This window comes from Camelus bactrianus, chromosome 2 (genome assembly GCF_048773025.1).
Source record: "Camelus bactrianus isolate YW-2024 breed Bactrian camel chromosome 2, ASM4877302v1, whole genome shotgun sequence".
Lineage (NCBI taxonomy): Eukaryota > Metazoa > Chordata > Mammalia > Artiodactyla > Camelidae > Camelus > Camelus bactrianus.
This window is the reverse complement of record NC_133540.1, coordinates 69747201-69761853: the sequence shown is the minus strand read 5'-3', so window position 1 is coordinate 69761853 and position 14653 is coordinate 69747201. Positions and strand designations below refer to the sequence as shown.

Here is a 14653-nt window from a genome sequence, read left to right as displayed (position 1 = left end):
AAGTAATGTTAACGTTAGGAAACAGATGGTAACATATCTGCAGTCATTAACTGTTTACCTCTTTTTGCTTCCCAATAGAACAACATTCTGAGGTTAGTTCATGGTTCTAGAAAGGTCTATCACTAACAGCAAAAAGAACGATAGATTTGGTTAAAAGTACTTTAGTCAATCCATGCATCAGCTTGCACTTTTTTTTTTGTTTTGCAGTTACACAATTGATTGTTTTCTTTCACAACTGCATAGTTTTTTTTTCTTTTTTTTTTTCATCAGCTTGCACTTTTAATATGTGGCAGTATTCATAAGCTCTGTGGTTGGGGGTATGCTGGTTAAGAATGAGTTCTTCATCCTAAAAAACCTGAGTTTAAATATCCATTCCATCATGTACTAGCTTGATATCTTAGCAAGTTACTTTCTCAAAACCTCATTTTTCTCATCCATTAAGATGATGGCATTAATAGTAACCATGATTAAATGAGATAAAGTAAATTCTAAAGTACCTGGTACTATAATAGGCAATGAACGCATCATAGCCATTATTTATACCATATTAGTACTGTTCTCGTTATATCATTTCACCCCTAAATTTCATTTTATTTAACCTATAATAGGAGTGTGTGTGAGAAGAATCGATCTGTTCTTACTCTTCCATAAGAGCACTTGGTGGATGAAACAGGAATGCTATGAAGTTGATAATACGTTGACATGTTATTTATTCATTCCTCATGTATTTATCAAATCCTTAATATGTGTCAGGTTGCTAATGGTGTGTTTGTGTCCTGAAGGAGCTTTCATTTGCATCAGAAAACATCTTGAAACACCGTGTTCAGATATGAATGCTCTGAAAATCTGACGTTCTCAGCAGTGTGATGATTTGATGGCTATTTTCTACCATTTAGAGGATAATAGTTGTTATTGACTGAATGTTTGTGTCCTCCTGAAATTCAGACCTTGAGATCCTAACACTTAATTGGTATTAAGAGACTGGACCTTTGGGAGGTAATTGGGTCAGGAAGGTGACGCCTTCGTGAATGGAAATTAGTGCCTTTATGAGGTGGATGAAGGGCCCAGAGCTTTGGTTTTCTGCCATGTGAGAATACAGTGGGCAGTCAGTCACCTGCATCCTGGAAGACTGTCCTTACCAGAATGTGAGCTAGCTAGCACCCCGATCTCAGACTCCCTGCCTCTGGAACTGTGAGAAAGAAATTTATTGTTTAAGCCGCCCAGTCTGTAGTATTTTTGTTACAGCAGCCTGATTTGAATAAGATAATAGTCTTTACATTCCTGAGCAAGGAATGAAGAAATTTTGCCCCTGAGACAGTCACTCCCATGCCTAACTGGACTTCCATCCACTGGGCTCTCCCCATCCCACACCCAACCCAAACTACAGGTTGGTCGGGCCATTTTGTGCTAGGCCACTGCTTGTCCTGATCTTACAGTAAATAAGCTGATGTGTGTTTTCTTCTCAAAAATTTTTGTTTTTAATTTTTTTGTTTTTATTAATCCCTCCCCCAAAACACCTATGTATCCTGCTGCCCATATAACCCACGTGTAGGGTGTTAATTGTTTCAAAGACCTTTTTTGAGTGGCTGATGCAATTGGAAATTCAGCCTCATGATTCTAACACAATCGTGAAGTTTTATAGTTCTGTTTCTCTTTAGCAGCAAAGATACATGGAACACCTATTATGTGCTAGGCCGTATGCTATGTTAAGAATATAAAAAGATGTAAAATACATTAGAGTGGTAATGCAGAAGTATGAGAAGGCATGACTAACATGCCTGGGAAATGAAGACCTGTCTTATGAAAGGAAAGACATTTGACTATGGTCTAGAAGGTGAACCTCAGATAAGGAAGGGGGATAGTTGTCAGGGGGCCAGATGGTATACTAGCCAGGAGAAATTGTGGGAGGTGTGAAGATATTTGGCAAGCTGTCTGTGAGGCTGGAAAATTTGGCAAGAGATGTGGCTGGAATTGGATGCTGAGGTCACATTGTGATGAGCCCTGAAGGTCCGGCAAATGAAAACCTCAGCATTTTATTAGCAAGTGTGTTATAATCAGACCTTCAACACTTCATGCATTTTGATTTCCTATGTAAATGTTTAGCTCAACTTAATAGTGTTACTTAACAAAATCACAAATGCTATCTGTGTTTTCAAACAGAATTCTGCCAGAAAGAAAGATACATTTTAGAATGTAATGTCTTTACATTCCTCCTTGATTTTTTTGCTTTCTCGTTCCTGCTACTTTTTTTTTTGGTTGGAGGATTTGTTTTCTCTTTGGTCCTTTCCTCCTTAGACTTCACTTCTGTCATTTTCCTTTCTGTTAATAGTAGTGTGAAACTTCCAGGATTTGTTCACAGATTGCCAAAGAAGGCTGTGGCTTTATCCTGCAGGATCCCCTGGAGTTAATCAATTTTTCTATTTTATTTGGTGGTGCAGAAATCTGTACAGCTTTTGACGCTCTACTATGAATGTCTTCACAGTGTATCATTCCAAAGTGTATGGTATTCTTATAGGTAGGAATGTCAGTAAGGACTTCCTAAAATGTCTTTAAGTTTATGCAGATATGTTCAGTATTGTTCTGACATTAACAGTGTTGAATCTTTGGGAATTTATATAAGGCACAAAACTCTGAACTCATGGAACAGAGGTTAAACTTCTTTATTAGTTTAAAACAGTTCTGTCGAGTGAAGAACTTATGATGGAAAGAATGGGCTTCATTTAATGAGTCAAACCCCCTCATTTTCAGGTAGTTTAACTGGAGACTTGCTTTTCACGTGTTTTTGTTCCGAACTTTCCTGTTCTTTTTTTCTAGTTCAGAAGGGAAATGGTTGCTGTATGTTTCTTCCCGAGACACACACTGTAAATATACTGTGAGTCAGGAAAACACTGAGAAGTTCCAAGGTTGGCAAATCACTTTAGAAGGAAAAAGTCATTAGGAACATGAGACTCCAAAGAAACAGATGTAAGAATTTTTATAAGTTTCATTGCAGAATTTTTCCCTAATTTTCCAGTTTTAGGAATTATGTAGGTGTATGGGTCAGGATGGTTCAGAAAAAAAGATGCTCAGGCTTTAGAAATTTTAAAAAATTGAAATGAAATGACATTGTATTCAAATCCAATTTCAAAGAGATTAATTTATGTCAGGCCTTGGATAATTTGGCAGCATATAAATAGGTAGGTATTACATCTGCTTTTATTAAGACAAATTGGAAAAATGCTGACAGCAAAAGAAAAATCATTTTAGCATTTCTACTTCAGATTTTCTTCATAGATTATTTCTGTTTCAATTGAGGAATTCTGTTTTTCTTGAACTTACATATTGGACAACATAAATTTAGTTCTAGCTGTAGAACTAGAATCTGTTATTTTTTCCTGTATGCAATCATAATTGTTTTAAATAAAATCAAATAAAGAGAACAGAAAATAGTATGGAAGTTTTAGGATACAAGTATGGAAGCAATTTGTGAATTTTAATTGTGAGATTATCACTGATACGTTATGCGTCAGAGTGAATTGTCAACATTCATATTAATATTGAAGTTATTTAATAGCCATTCTAACACTATGAACATAATATTTGTATGAATTATGTCATATTTATGTTGTATTTGTGTTAATATTTTAAATTATTCACTTTCAGTCTGTTAAATATAGACTCAAAGTAGAAAGGAGTCTCAGAGATTTTTGGTCTGCCTTCCCACTCACTGGAGGATCCTCTTCCGTAATATTCCATCTCTACCTCTGAATGCTCGCAATGGGAATCTCACTATCTTATGATGCAATCTGCTACACAATGTTAAAGATTCTGACTTTGAGTTAAACTCACTCATATCTCGCTAGCAAAAGTAGTTTGTTTAAAAAAAAAAAAAGGTTGCGGAGAGTAGTAAAAGACAAGGAAGGAATCCCCAGAAAGTTCACAGCTTGGCAGAGGACCCAGCCAAAGGCATTAAGTGCTGACCCAGAGGGGGACATGTTAAAAGCCACAGACCCTATTGCTTCCCATGTTCCTGGCATCACCAGCTTTGAACCCAGGTGCTAGGTTTCCAAGAAGCTTAGGAAACTGTTTAACAAACTATAAAGGACTCAAATACTTTGCCTTTCCATACTTTCTGGGATCCGTTTCACATATTATCTTAGATTCAAGATCTCTAGGTATTTTTGTCTGGTATCTGTTGGATACTTGAAAATGTGCTAACTACTAGAGAGTAGTTTTGTACACGGAATAAGCCTGAGGTGTTGTAGCCACACTGCCTGGGTTCATATCTTGCCTCTTCTACTTGGTAGCATGGCCTTCAGCATGTTATCTAACTTCTCTGTGCCTCAGTTTCCTCATCTGTAAAATGGGGAATAAAATAGTACCTACCTTATCATGAGATCTCAACGTATTCATCTGTATGAGGTACTTAGTAGTGTGCCTACCACGTGGTAGTTAACAAATTTGGCTTCTATTATAGAAGCTACATACTTTGCCAGTATGTACACATTCTTACATTAACAAGCAAGGATTTAAAAACTCCAGTTGAGGGGTTTAAGCTCTAATTTTGTGTATGTAGTCAACACATTAGCAGTGGGTTATAAGACAACCATAGCAGTATGAATCATGGGGAAAGAAAACAGTTTTCTTCCTTCTGCTGAAATATCTTTCACCTGATTCCTAATATATCTCAGAAAAAGATTCTTTTTATGCCACATCTTGAGAGAAATAACTTAAAAGCACTCTGGAATGCTACTTACCATAATGGTGGTTAGATCCCTTATAGTTTGGGAAGAGGGGGAGGTGGAAAAGGGAAAGATGTGGGAGTAAGGATATGGATGAAGAGAAAACAGTTGGAGAAAGGGGATGCTGAAAGCACAGAAGCAAGCTCACTAAATCACTTCCTCAGATCTGTACCACATGTAAATTCTCAAAACAGTATGAGTCCAGTAAGGCTAGGCAGATGTCTTCCTTCATGGGAAGTATGCCTGTGATTTCTGTGAGAGTCCTTGCTTTTGCTGCTCTGGTGTCCTCTCCTGAGATACCTGGAACTTTGAGATGACTGACTTTTACAATTGGATGAAAAAAGAAATTGTGCTTTTGCTCAGATTTGTCATCCCACCAAACTAAGCCTTTCCCTCCTCTTCTGAACAGCTTCTCCCTCAGTGGTCCCTGTTGCCTTTAAAAGCACCACCATCCCAGGCTGCAAGGCCAGGGAATCAGCTTGTACAACTCTATCTGAAGTGTTCAAGTCTGCTGGTTATCTTGGTAGCCACGTCACTATCTTGGTTTAAATCTTCACTCTTTACATGAGCCTCTTAATTAGTTCTGTGCTTCCATTTCTCCCACTCTGGGTACCTCTAAACGATCTTCTGACAGTCCCAATCCACTATTTAACACCTTGGTTTAAAAGTCTCTACAATTAGACCTGGGTGATATATAGTCCTCTGTCTGTGTTTAAAGCCTTCGGGCAAGTGATTCAGGCTGGCAGGGTGCAAATGTCTGGGGCAGTTGGTGTGTGTCCGTGTTGAGAGGGCTGTTCAGTGACTTCATTTGTTTTGTGATTCTCTTGGAGGCTAGATACTGTACATAAAGTCCTCAAATTCCCTCTGGAAAAAAAATCTCTAAGACTTCCCCATCACCTAACAAGGAAAAATCTTCCATTAGCATATCTGACAAGGTCATACCTGAACCCTGCTTAGCTGAGATTCATCTGCTACACCTTCTCCTCACAACTTGGGTAGCATCTCCGAGCTACCAGCTGCTCACTCAATGCGCTCAGCTTTTTCATTCTGTTCCTTCTACTTAGAATGCTTACTCCTTTTCTAACTGCTCTTTGGTCTATAAAGATCCTTCATGTCCCTGATAAACTGTGACCACTTGGTGTGCGGTTTTCCTCCCATTCCCAGATAGAATAATTCCTTTTCCTGTGCTCCAGTAGTTGTTGTGTTCATGTATTGATGACTGTACTTCTCACGGAATGTCCTAATTTAAAAAATATACATCCTCTTAAGACTTTCAAGAATTTAAATCTCAAACATGAGTGCATCGTATGCCATAGGTATTCAATCAAGTAGATTGTTGAATGGCTTATAACCCAGATTCCTCTTCCTGCCTGTTGAAATCTTACCTTTTAAGGTCCATATCAAATAGTCTCCTTGTTGGTGTCCTCTGATTCTCTGACACCCAGAATACTTTTTCTTTTTTAATTAAATGAAAATCAATAGAAACTTCCTTATTCCTGATTGTGAATTTTTAAAATATCTCATTTAATTTGTCTTGTCTACCCAGAGATGCCAGATATTCCCTGGATTAGTGTCTTATGTCCAATAGATTCTTAGAAGAATGTTTTCTGAATAAAGTTAAGCGAGAAAAGCCAATCCTTAGTACAGCTTCTGAAAAGATACAGATGACCCCAACACTCTCTGCTCCAGCCCTTCTTCCATGTCTCATTTATTTCACCGCAGTTTGTGAGGATTGAAAAACAAAAAGGCAAAAAAAGTTTGTCACATAAAAGTTCCCAGTAATTCACACAGTGGAGGGGATCAATTCAAAATTTTTCCCTATTGAAACCTAGTTAATGTCAGAAGATGGAAATGATAGGAAATTTGAGGACAAGGAGGAAAGTAGTTTAGGAGCAGAGAGGACTTGGTGATAAGGGTAAAATGTGTGGATTCTACCTTGGGATTCTGGGGACAGTAAGATAATTACTGGTACTAGGGACTAGAATGAAGGTTGAGTAGGAGGTGAGATGATACTAATGACAAATATAACTTCTTTTGAAAAATTTCTAGTGTCATCTTAACCAGAACTTTCCTCTTCCAGTCTGGCCTCAGGAACCAGAATGCAGTTTAGTCCTCATTGATATTATGGTTCAGATAGGTTATGGGGAAAATAGACTTTTGTGGGGACCCTACCTTACATGTCTTTGGGGAAAATGTGCTCACATTTCACAGACTCAATCAGTGAGTGCCTGGAGCACCACCTGCTCACTCCTGAGTGGGAACTGCATAAAATACAGTTATACACAATTAAACATTTTCTTGTAAGTTCAAAGAATCATTTTTAATACTTAACATAAAATCATTTAATGGGAATAATTTTAAAAAAGGAGGAATTGAAAGAAAACAGTAGGCTAAGAATTAGACAATAGAAATAGATATGAAAAAATTGGAAAAACTACATGAGAGTGAAATTGTATTAAATTATTTAAATCACATGCTTGATGGTGACCAAAGAGGGTTTATTAATATTTCAAAGTCGGGAAAATTTTGCAAAACAAGGAAATTCTGGAGGGTAGGCAGCTGAGGAAAAAAATATTTGGAAGTCGTTAGGTATGTCCTTGGGAGATACAGATAGCAAAATGGCTGATTTTGGAAAGTTAACTATTCTCCCCAAGTCTCTTGAAAGATTGTGGGCTAGCTTAAGTTATATTTACCTCTTTAGAAAATGTTTCAACACTTAAAAGATGTAGCAAGGGAACCACGAAGTGAAGACGTTACGTACTTTTCCAAAATAAACACGCTAATTGTAAAATTTCATCAAATAGTGTTTTCTTTTTGTTTGCGTGCTTTTTTTTTTTTTAAAGTTTAAATGTATTTAAAGAAAAGAATATCTTTTCCCTAGGAGGTCAACTTGTGTTTCAGGGTTCCTACACTCCCCGTCCAGAACTGCAGGCATAATTTGACGTGTTAAGTGTGGTTTTTTTTTACGAGGTGTGTTAACGTTTTATCAACTTCTCAAAAGTGTCATTGGCCCTGAAAAGTTTCAGTCCACTGCGCTAGATCATCTTTGGGAGCCCCTTGCAGCTCTCACTGACCAGTAATTCCACAAATCTTTGTTCCTCAAACGTAGGTTTTTTTGAAATCCCTGTTACACATGACCAAGAAAGCATCTGTGATTGAAATCGAGGTGAGGCTCTGCGAAGCAGGCTGAGCTCGGAAGTTCACCCTGGATGCAGTGCGGTGGAAGGGCGAGAGGCAGCGGGCTCCCCAAGTCCGCTCACCCTTCTTTACAGAGGCGGCGGCGCTGGGGCAGCTCCAAGTGCGTCGAGAAGTGTAATCCCTTCGTTAAGTACTTGGCTCTCAGTCTCCAATCACTAGTGGGAGCTGGAGAGGGCAAGTGAAAAAAAAAAAATTCCAGAGGCAGCCGAGGAGCGAGAGGGGGAAAAAAAAAGTCCCGCGGCGGCGGCGGCGGCGGCAGAGCGGCCACGGCGGCCAGAAGTTGACGGCACGGCCGGGCGCGGGGCGCGGAGTGCGCGCGGGGCCTGCGGGGCGCCGGAACCGGCTGGGGACCCGGGGCGGCGGGGCGGCGGCGCCGAGGACGCTAGGGCCGGGTGCAGCAGCCGGTAAGGCGCGGGCGAGCGGGCGGGCGCGGTGGGGCGCCGTCCTCATCCTCGCGTGCGGTGGGCGGCCGAGCCGGCGCGAGCGGGCGGGCAGAGGGGGGCCCGGGTGGGCGGCAGCCGGGCGCGGGGCTCCGCGGGCGGCAGCCGCTCGGGGCGGGAGCAGTCGCGCCGGCGAGAGGAGAGCGAGCCGCACGGCCGTGGGGCGGCGGCCTCCCGGGCTTTGTGCATGGGCGGCTCTGCCGGGACCCCCGGACCTCGTGCCCGCGCCGGCAAGGAGTCGGGGGCAGAGGCGGGACACGTGCTCCGGAGTTGGGGAAGGAGGGACGCGCCGAGGCGGGCATTCGGGACCTGCGCGCCGTGGGATGGGGCAGGAGGGTGAGCGGAGGGCAGCCCCGGAGTTGGGGGAAAGAGGGAGCCCCGCCGGCCAGAGGCGCGGAGCCCGCCGAGGCAGGACCCGCCGGCTCCCAGCTCCGTACGGAGCCACCTGCCCCGGGCGCCTCCTGAGACCCCGCGGCGGAGAAAGTGCGCAGCGGGCTGGTCCCGGCGCCTCGGACCTGCTCGTCGCTGCCGCTATTGCTTGTCTCTGGCCCCCCGTCTGTTGCTCTGTCTCTCTCAGGTTCTCAGTGTCCCCTCCCCCCCATTCTCATTTCTGTCTTTCTCTCTCTCCCCCCACCCCCTGTTGTCTCTTTCAGTCTCCCTCTGTTTCTCTTTCTTCCCGCTCCCCTTTCTGTCTCTCTCTGTCCTCTCTGTCTCCCAGACTCTTTCGCGCGCGCTCTCATTTAGAGGCTGACTTTCTGCTCCTTGTCTCACTGTGTCTTGCTCTCTGCACCCATCAGTCTGCTCGGTCCCGTTTGTGTCAGGGCTCCATATTTCTGTCTGTCCCTTGCGGTGTTAGACTTGAGACCCTCAGGAAGTTGTCCGGTGCGGTGTCTTTCTTTTTGAGCCGCGCCGCTCCAGTAGGGTCCTGGGTCCTTCGTATTTGTTCCCCACAGAATGGGAACTCTGGTTTCCTTCAGTTATTAGGAATTGCTCTTTTCTTAGTCACCTTTCCACCAAGGTGAGGTCAGTGACTGTGAGCAGCCACAAAGGTGCCAGTGAAAGAAAACAGAAGAAGAAAGCTGCTGATGGCCTGTAACATATAAAGAGAAAGTACCAAATATACCTGCAGTGGAGCTGAGCCACCTGAGAAAAGGTTCCTAGATTCTGGGAAGAAACACGAAGGTTTCCCCCAGTGCTGAGGGGACTCAGCTAAAAACTATTTGAAAATTATTTGAAAGAGCGCTTAGGGAAATTCTTTGCTATCCTAAACTGATGCCAACTAATACCTGTTTTCTTAGATATATTTTTAAGATCCTAGTGACAGCTCTCCTAATTATTGTTTGGGGAAAATTATGGAAAATGTCCTGTGTCAACTGGGACATGTGTCTTTAAGAAAATATTCAGTCTTTGTACTCTTATACCTTTTACACTCTAGTGATCAAGAAGAATTATTTCTAACTGCAAAGAAAATAGGAAAGGATTTGTCAGTGATTTTAAAACATGAGACATTCCAGAGATCAATAATTTCTTTGGAAAACGTTCACCATAAGGATGTTTTGAAGGATATTACATCTTCGTGAAATATGCACGTTATTACACACTTAGATCATTGTGCGATGCAAAAAAAGGTTGTGTGCTGTAAGCAAATCATAGGAGTGATGGTTTTTTGTGGGAAACATAGCTGAGAAATTAATTGCTCTGATTTTCACTGTTTTCTTTACTCATGTATAATGTACCTTTGTTTTTAGCAAAATATGGCCTAGGGCTACAAAACTTGATACAGTGCGTTATTTGTCCAATCTGAATTACCGTTTAGAAAACCACCTTTTTCTTTTGGTCACAAGATATGAGTTGATATGATCTCATTACTCAAGTGCTAGAGTCTGCTGATGAATTTTAATGGCACTGATTTGTGATTTTAAATCAAAATGTTAGTTTTTGGTGAGTTAAAATCTTGATTTATGTCATGTTAGTGAATCAATCACTATTTATAGGGGCTTTGCCACCTTTTCTGCCAGGTGCTGTGCAGCATTTAGCCTGGGCAGGGTTTTCTGAAATTCCCTGTTAGATCATTGTCCCTGAGTGACGTGCTGCCCCTGCTCATGGTGTGCTCATATATGCCCTTCAGAATGTTCCAGTCATTAAATAATATTTATTAAAAGGAAATTGACTTAACTTTTTTCTTCATAAACATCGAAAATTGTTGAGGTGGCCTGATAAATTATTTTTGTTACAGTAAGTACTGTATGCCTTATGCTTTTAAATAAATAATACAATTTAAAGTGTGATTTTTGGGGGGTAGATAAAGCACCCTCCACTTTTCTTCAGCGCTCAACTCCTATTTATCATTTAAATTGAAAGTCAGTTGTCATCTACGCCAACCTAATAAAGCCTCTTCTAATTTTCATAAGCCGCCTCATGTCTACCCTCTGGCTTCAGTGCACTCCTCCCTCAGCGTTCACCTCTCTGCCGTGTGATAGCTCGGCTCTTCCTCTCGGGCTGTTTTTCTCTTTGAGGTGAGATAGGGTCCTTTTCTTACCTTCCTTGTGTTTCAGACGCCCAGCACAGTACCTGTCTTATGATAGATACTCAGAAAATCCTCAAAGGATGATTTGTTCTCTTCCAATTTGTCTCTAACTTGTGATGCTACCTTTTGTTGGTGCAGCACCTGAAGGGGGGAAATACTTTAGCATGGTGTAATAGCAGCTCAGAGACTGAGGGTTGAAGGAGTTGGAGAAAGCATCTCATCACACGTTAATATTGATGATGAAGCAGATGAGGCCCAAAGAATGTGAAAACCAGGCTCAGAACTAGGCCATGAAGCCCCACGGGCTATAGAACTGAGACCTCGCGTTGTATTCCCGGGGCCACGGTTCTTCTCACTGGACTCATGTTTGCTTTCTTTCACTAGAAGTGGGTAAATCTGTCTATTATTAGAAGTTAACAGTTGTTATTGAAATGCTGAAGACTTCTCATGCCAACTGATAAGTCCTGCATGAAATGTATCAGTTTGCAGTAACTGACAATAATTGGGTTTACATATGCATGGAGGTGATACGTGTCTTTTAGAACACGGACTTCTAAGTGCTTTTATGTATTAAGCATTGTTCTGGGTGTTAACTGTGTCAGCTTGGGTAGACTGAATTATTTCTACCTGCAAAAAAGATTTAAGCTCTCTGGACTTAAACTTTCTCCTCTGTAACTTTCTGTGTGTATGTTGAAGAGGGGTGAGGAGAAAAGAAAGGAAGTTTGGACCAGATTAAGGGCTCTTTTTGAAGTTTTTCTTCAGAGACCTATTTAACTCCCAGAACAACTGCAAATTCATCTGTTTTACATATCAGACTTCCCTGTGAGCTTTTGTTTGAAAAAAAAGGCAAACTCAGTTTAAAAAAAGCTTGACGACCACTTCACTTGATGTTTTCCAATCTCCCTTCCAGTTCTTGAATTTCATAATCAAGATAATTTCTAGCTTTTAAACCTGGGTATCTGGAGGATAGTTGATAAAAGTATTAAGGGTAGAAGGAGAAATGATTTTGCTGGAGAGGTACTAATTTCGGGTTTCCATATGCCAAATTTGATGTGATGGCAGAAATTGGAAGTAGAAGTGTTGTAGTATCAGAGGCAGGCCAGGGTGCAGAGGAGAGAGGGGCCAGGCCTGCACATAGAGATGTAAGTCATTTGCACTGAATTAATGATTAAAATTAAGGAAAACTGAAACTTTAGGGATAGAGTCTGGAGAGAGAAATGAAGATTTGGGATAGAGAAGAGGGACATTTTATGTTACTTCTGAGTATTCTTAAAGCTGATCTGTAGTATTGAGATAAGAAAAAAAAAAGGTTAATGCATGATTTACATCAGGCAGTAATCAATTTTCATGAGTTTTAGAGCATTTACTTACATGCCAGTTATCTTAATTACATTCGTTTTTACTTGAATGTTGGAATGCCTACTCTTGACCTGGCATTATTATATACTTTGGGACATTGCAGCCACAAGAGGCACAAGGCCATTGCTGTCATTGAACTCTCATTCTAGAGAGTGGAAGCACAGTGAACTGTAAACAAGCACATGAGTAAGGTAATTTCCAGTAGTGAGAATTGCCATTAGGAAAATAAGACAGGGTGATATGACAGCGAGTGCTGGGGCTACTTTATGTGAGGTGGTCAAGGAAGGCCTCTCTAAGGATGTTCCTGGACAAGAGAGTCAGCCCAGTGGAGATGTGGGAGAGCTTCCTGGCAGGGGGAACATTAAGGCTGTCTCTGAAGCAGCAGCAGGCTGGCCACACTGGCAGTGAGGGGAAATGATAGAGATGAGGTCAGAGCGCTTGCTAGGCCCACGTTATAAAGTATGCATTTTATTCGAAGTACATTTTATTGAACCACCCTGGAGAATTTTAAATGGAAGTGAACAAATGTGACTTAGCATGACTGTCTGTAGTGTGAGCAACAATGTCCGAAGATGATGTGGTGGGAGACCATGAGAAGCATCTAGCTGAATTTGGTGGTTTGGCCAAGGGTGGAACCTGGAGAGATTGATCAGACATTGTTCTTATCACTGAGTAAGAGTAACTGGGTTGAATCATGCCGTGTGGTTTCCCCTGCCCCCACAGATCTTCATTGCAGCAATCCGCTGGTTCAATGGTTGCTTTTACTTTTAAACTGTAGATCTCAGCACCTCACAGTTCCCAGATGTCACCTTTTTACCTTCCTTCAAATACCTCCTGGGCTACAAGCAAGCTCCTTGGCTCAGAGGCTGCAGTATGTCTTGGGAAATGTTGTGACAAGGTTCTTTAGGGCTCAAAGTGATCTTTGGTCTACGTGGGGATGCTTGGCTCTTTGAACTAACCTTTTCTACACTTCATCATACATAAATTTTGTGTGCTGATTAAAAAGGAAAGGATGCAAGTCAGAATTCCTCTAATTAGGTTTTACTGTCATTTTTTTCTAACCCTCAGCCTTGAAAACTTTGCATGTTTCTTGAAAGACTTCACTGTAAAGTCCGTATTTTAGATCTGGATCTCACCCATCATATCCCAGTCCTTTGCAAAGAGCTAGTATATAGTAGGCGTTCAGTAAATATTTGTGGAAAGCTGTTGAGTGCAGTCTATTAGAGACCCGTAGCTTTGACTCTGCTGACTTTATTTTTCCTGTCTTTCAAAAAAATGTATGGCTGCATGTGCCTTCAGCTTTGGAAGTATTAAGTAGCAAGTTTGGAAATGATTTTTCTGCAGGTTGTATTTACTTATTGGCTAAAGGAAAAGAGATACAATCCAATATATCTTTATAACATTTGTTGCCTGGCTGTCTTGAGATAAACATTTTAGTCATTTTTATAGCAGTTAGATAGATATGGACTTAAACAAGTACAGACACATCTGTCACTAGTTAATTTGGTGATTTATGAATCTGAAGTGATTCCAAGGAAGCCTGCAATGATGATGCCTTTGTCTAAATTAATCTCTTGATACAAATCAGTGAGTTTTATCTAACTAGTACACTTTACAATGATCTGTAAAAGGTACTAAATTATCAGTTTCTTCTCTGGAAACGAGCTACTATTCTGCTGTTGTCCGATGACATTTAGCTACGCTAGTGCACATAATGGGGGCTTATCCCCAAATCCTTCCTCTTATTGCAGAATGTAGTACTTTACTCAAGTGGGCTTCACAAGCAACTTGGCATTACCTCGCTTCTACATGTCCAGCAATTCTTTCACTGTTGCTTTAGGTCCTTTTTCAATAAGTAGAGAGTCCCTTCTGTATCTGAGTGTCCTCTCTTCCTGTCTAACTCCATTTTGCTGAAACCTCATGCGTTACACCCACTGGCTTCTGTGTCCAGTATCTTCTGCTTGCCTCCCCAGATCTGTGGTCCCCGCTTCTACTTTATACTCTGTCCAGGAGGAAACCTGGATGAACTGTGCTGATTTCCAGATAACTTAGGTTACTAGGGACCCCCAACAGGAGATTAGAGGGAGGGTGGAGAGAGGGTATTGATTTGGTTTGCTTCTTCCGTAATCAGCTTAGGCTGCCTGTGTCCCTGCACGGGAAGTCCCTGATCTCCTGAAGGGACCCTTCTCTTGGGCTGTCTCTGTCTCAGGATTCCAGTAATCTCTGGAATTAGCTCCTCTGCTTTTACTATCCTGATTGACTGCACTACCCTTCTTTTACACTCCTGCCTATGCTTCGTTAAATTGTTTGTTTGTAAATAAATCCTCTTCAATTTATCAGAAGTTGTAACAGTTAAGTTCCCATTTTCTGTTGCTTAAGCTTCTGAAAGCTACCTCCTTTTCAGAGCC

At 41.5% G+C, this 14653-nt stretch overlaps 1 protein-coding gene across 4 annotated transcripts in view; it reads left to right on the top strand.

Moving 5' to 3' along the window:
* Positions 1-7972: 7972 nt before the first annotated feature.
* BMPR1B (bone morphogenetic protein receptor type 1B) overlaps positions 7973-14653 on the top strand; it is a 348600-nt gene continuing 341919 nt past the window's right edge. For 3 of the 4 annotated variants that reach the window (XM_074343622.1, XM_074343610.1, XM_074343616.1), the window contains exon 1: positions 7977-8323. The gene's annotated coding sequence lies outside the window, so the exon portion shown is untranslated. Of the gene's footprint in view, positions 8324-14653 lie in introns of all 4 variants that reach the window. The other variant, XM_074343640.1, reaches the window with a different exon arrangement.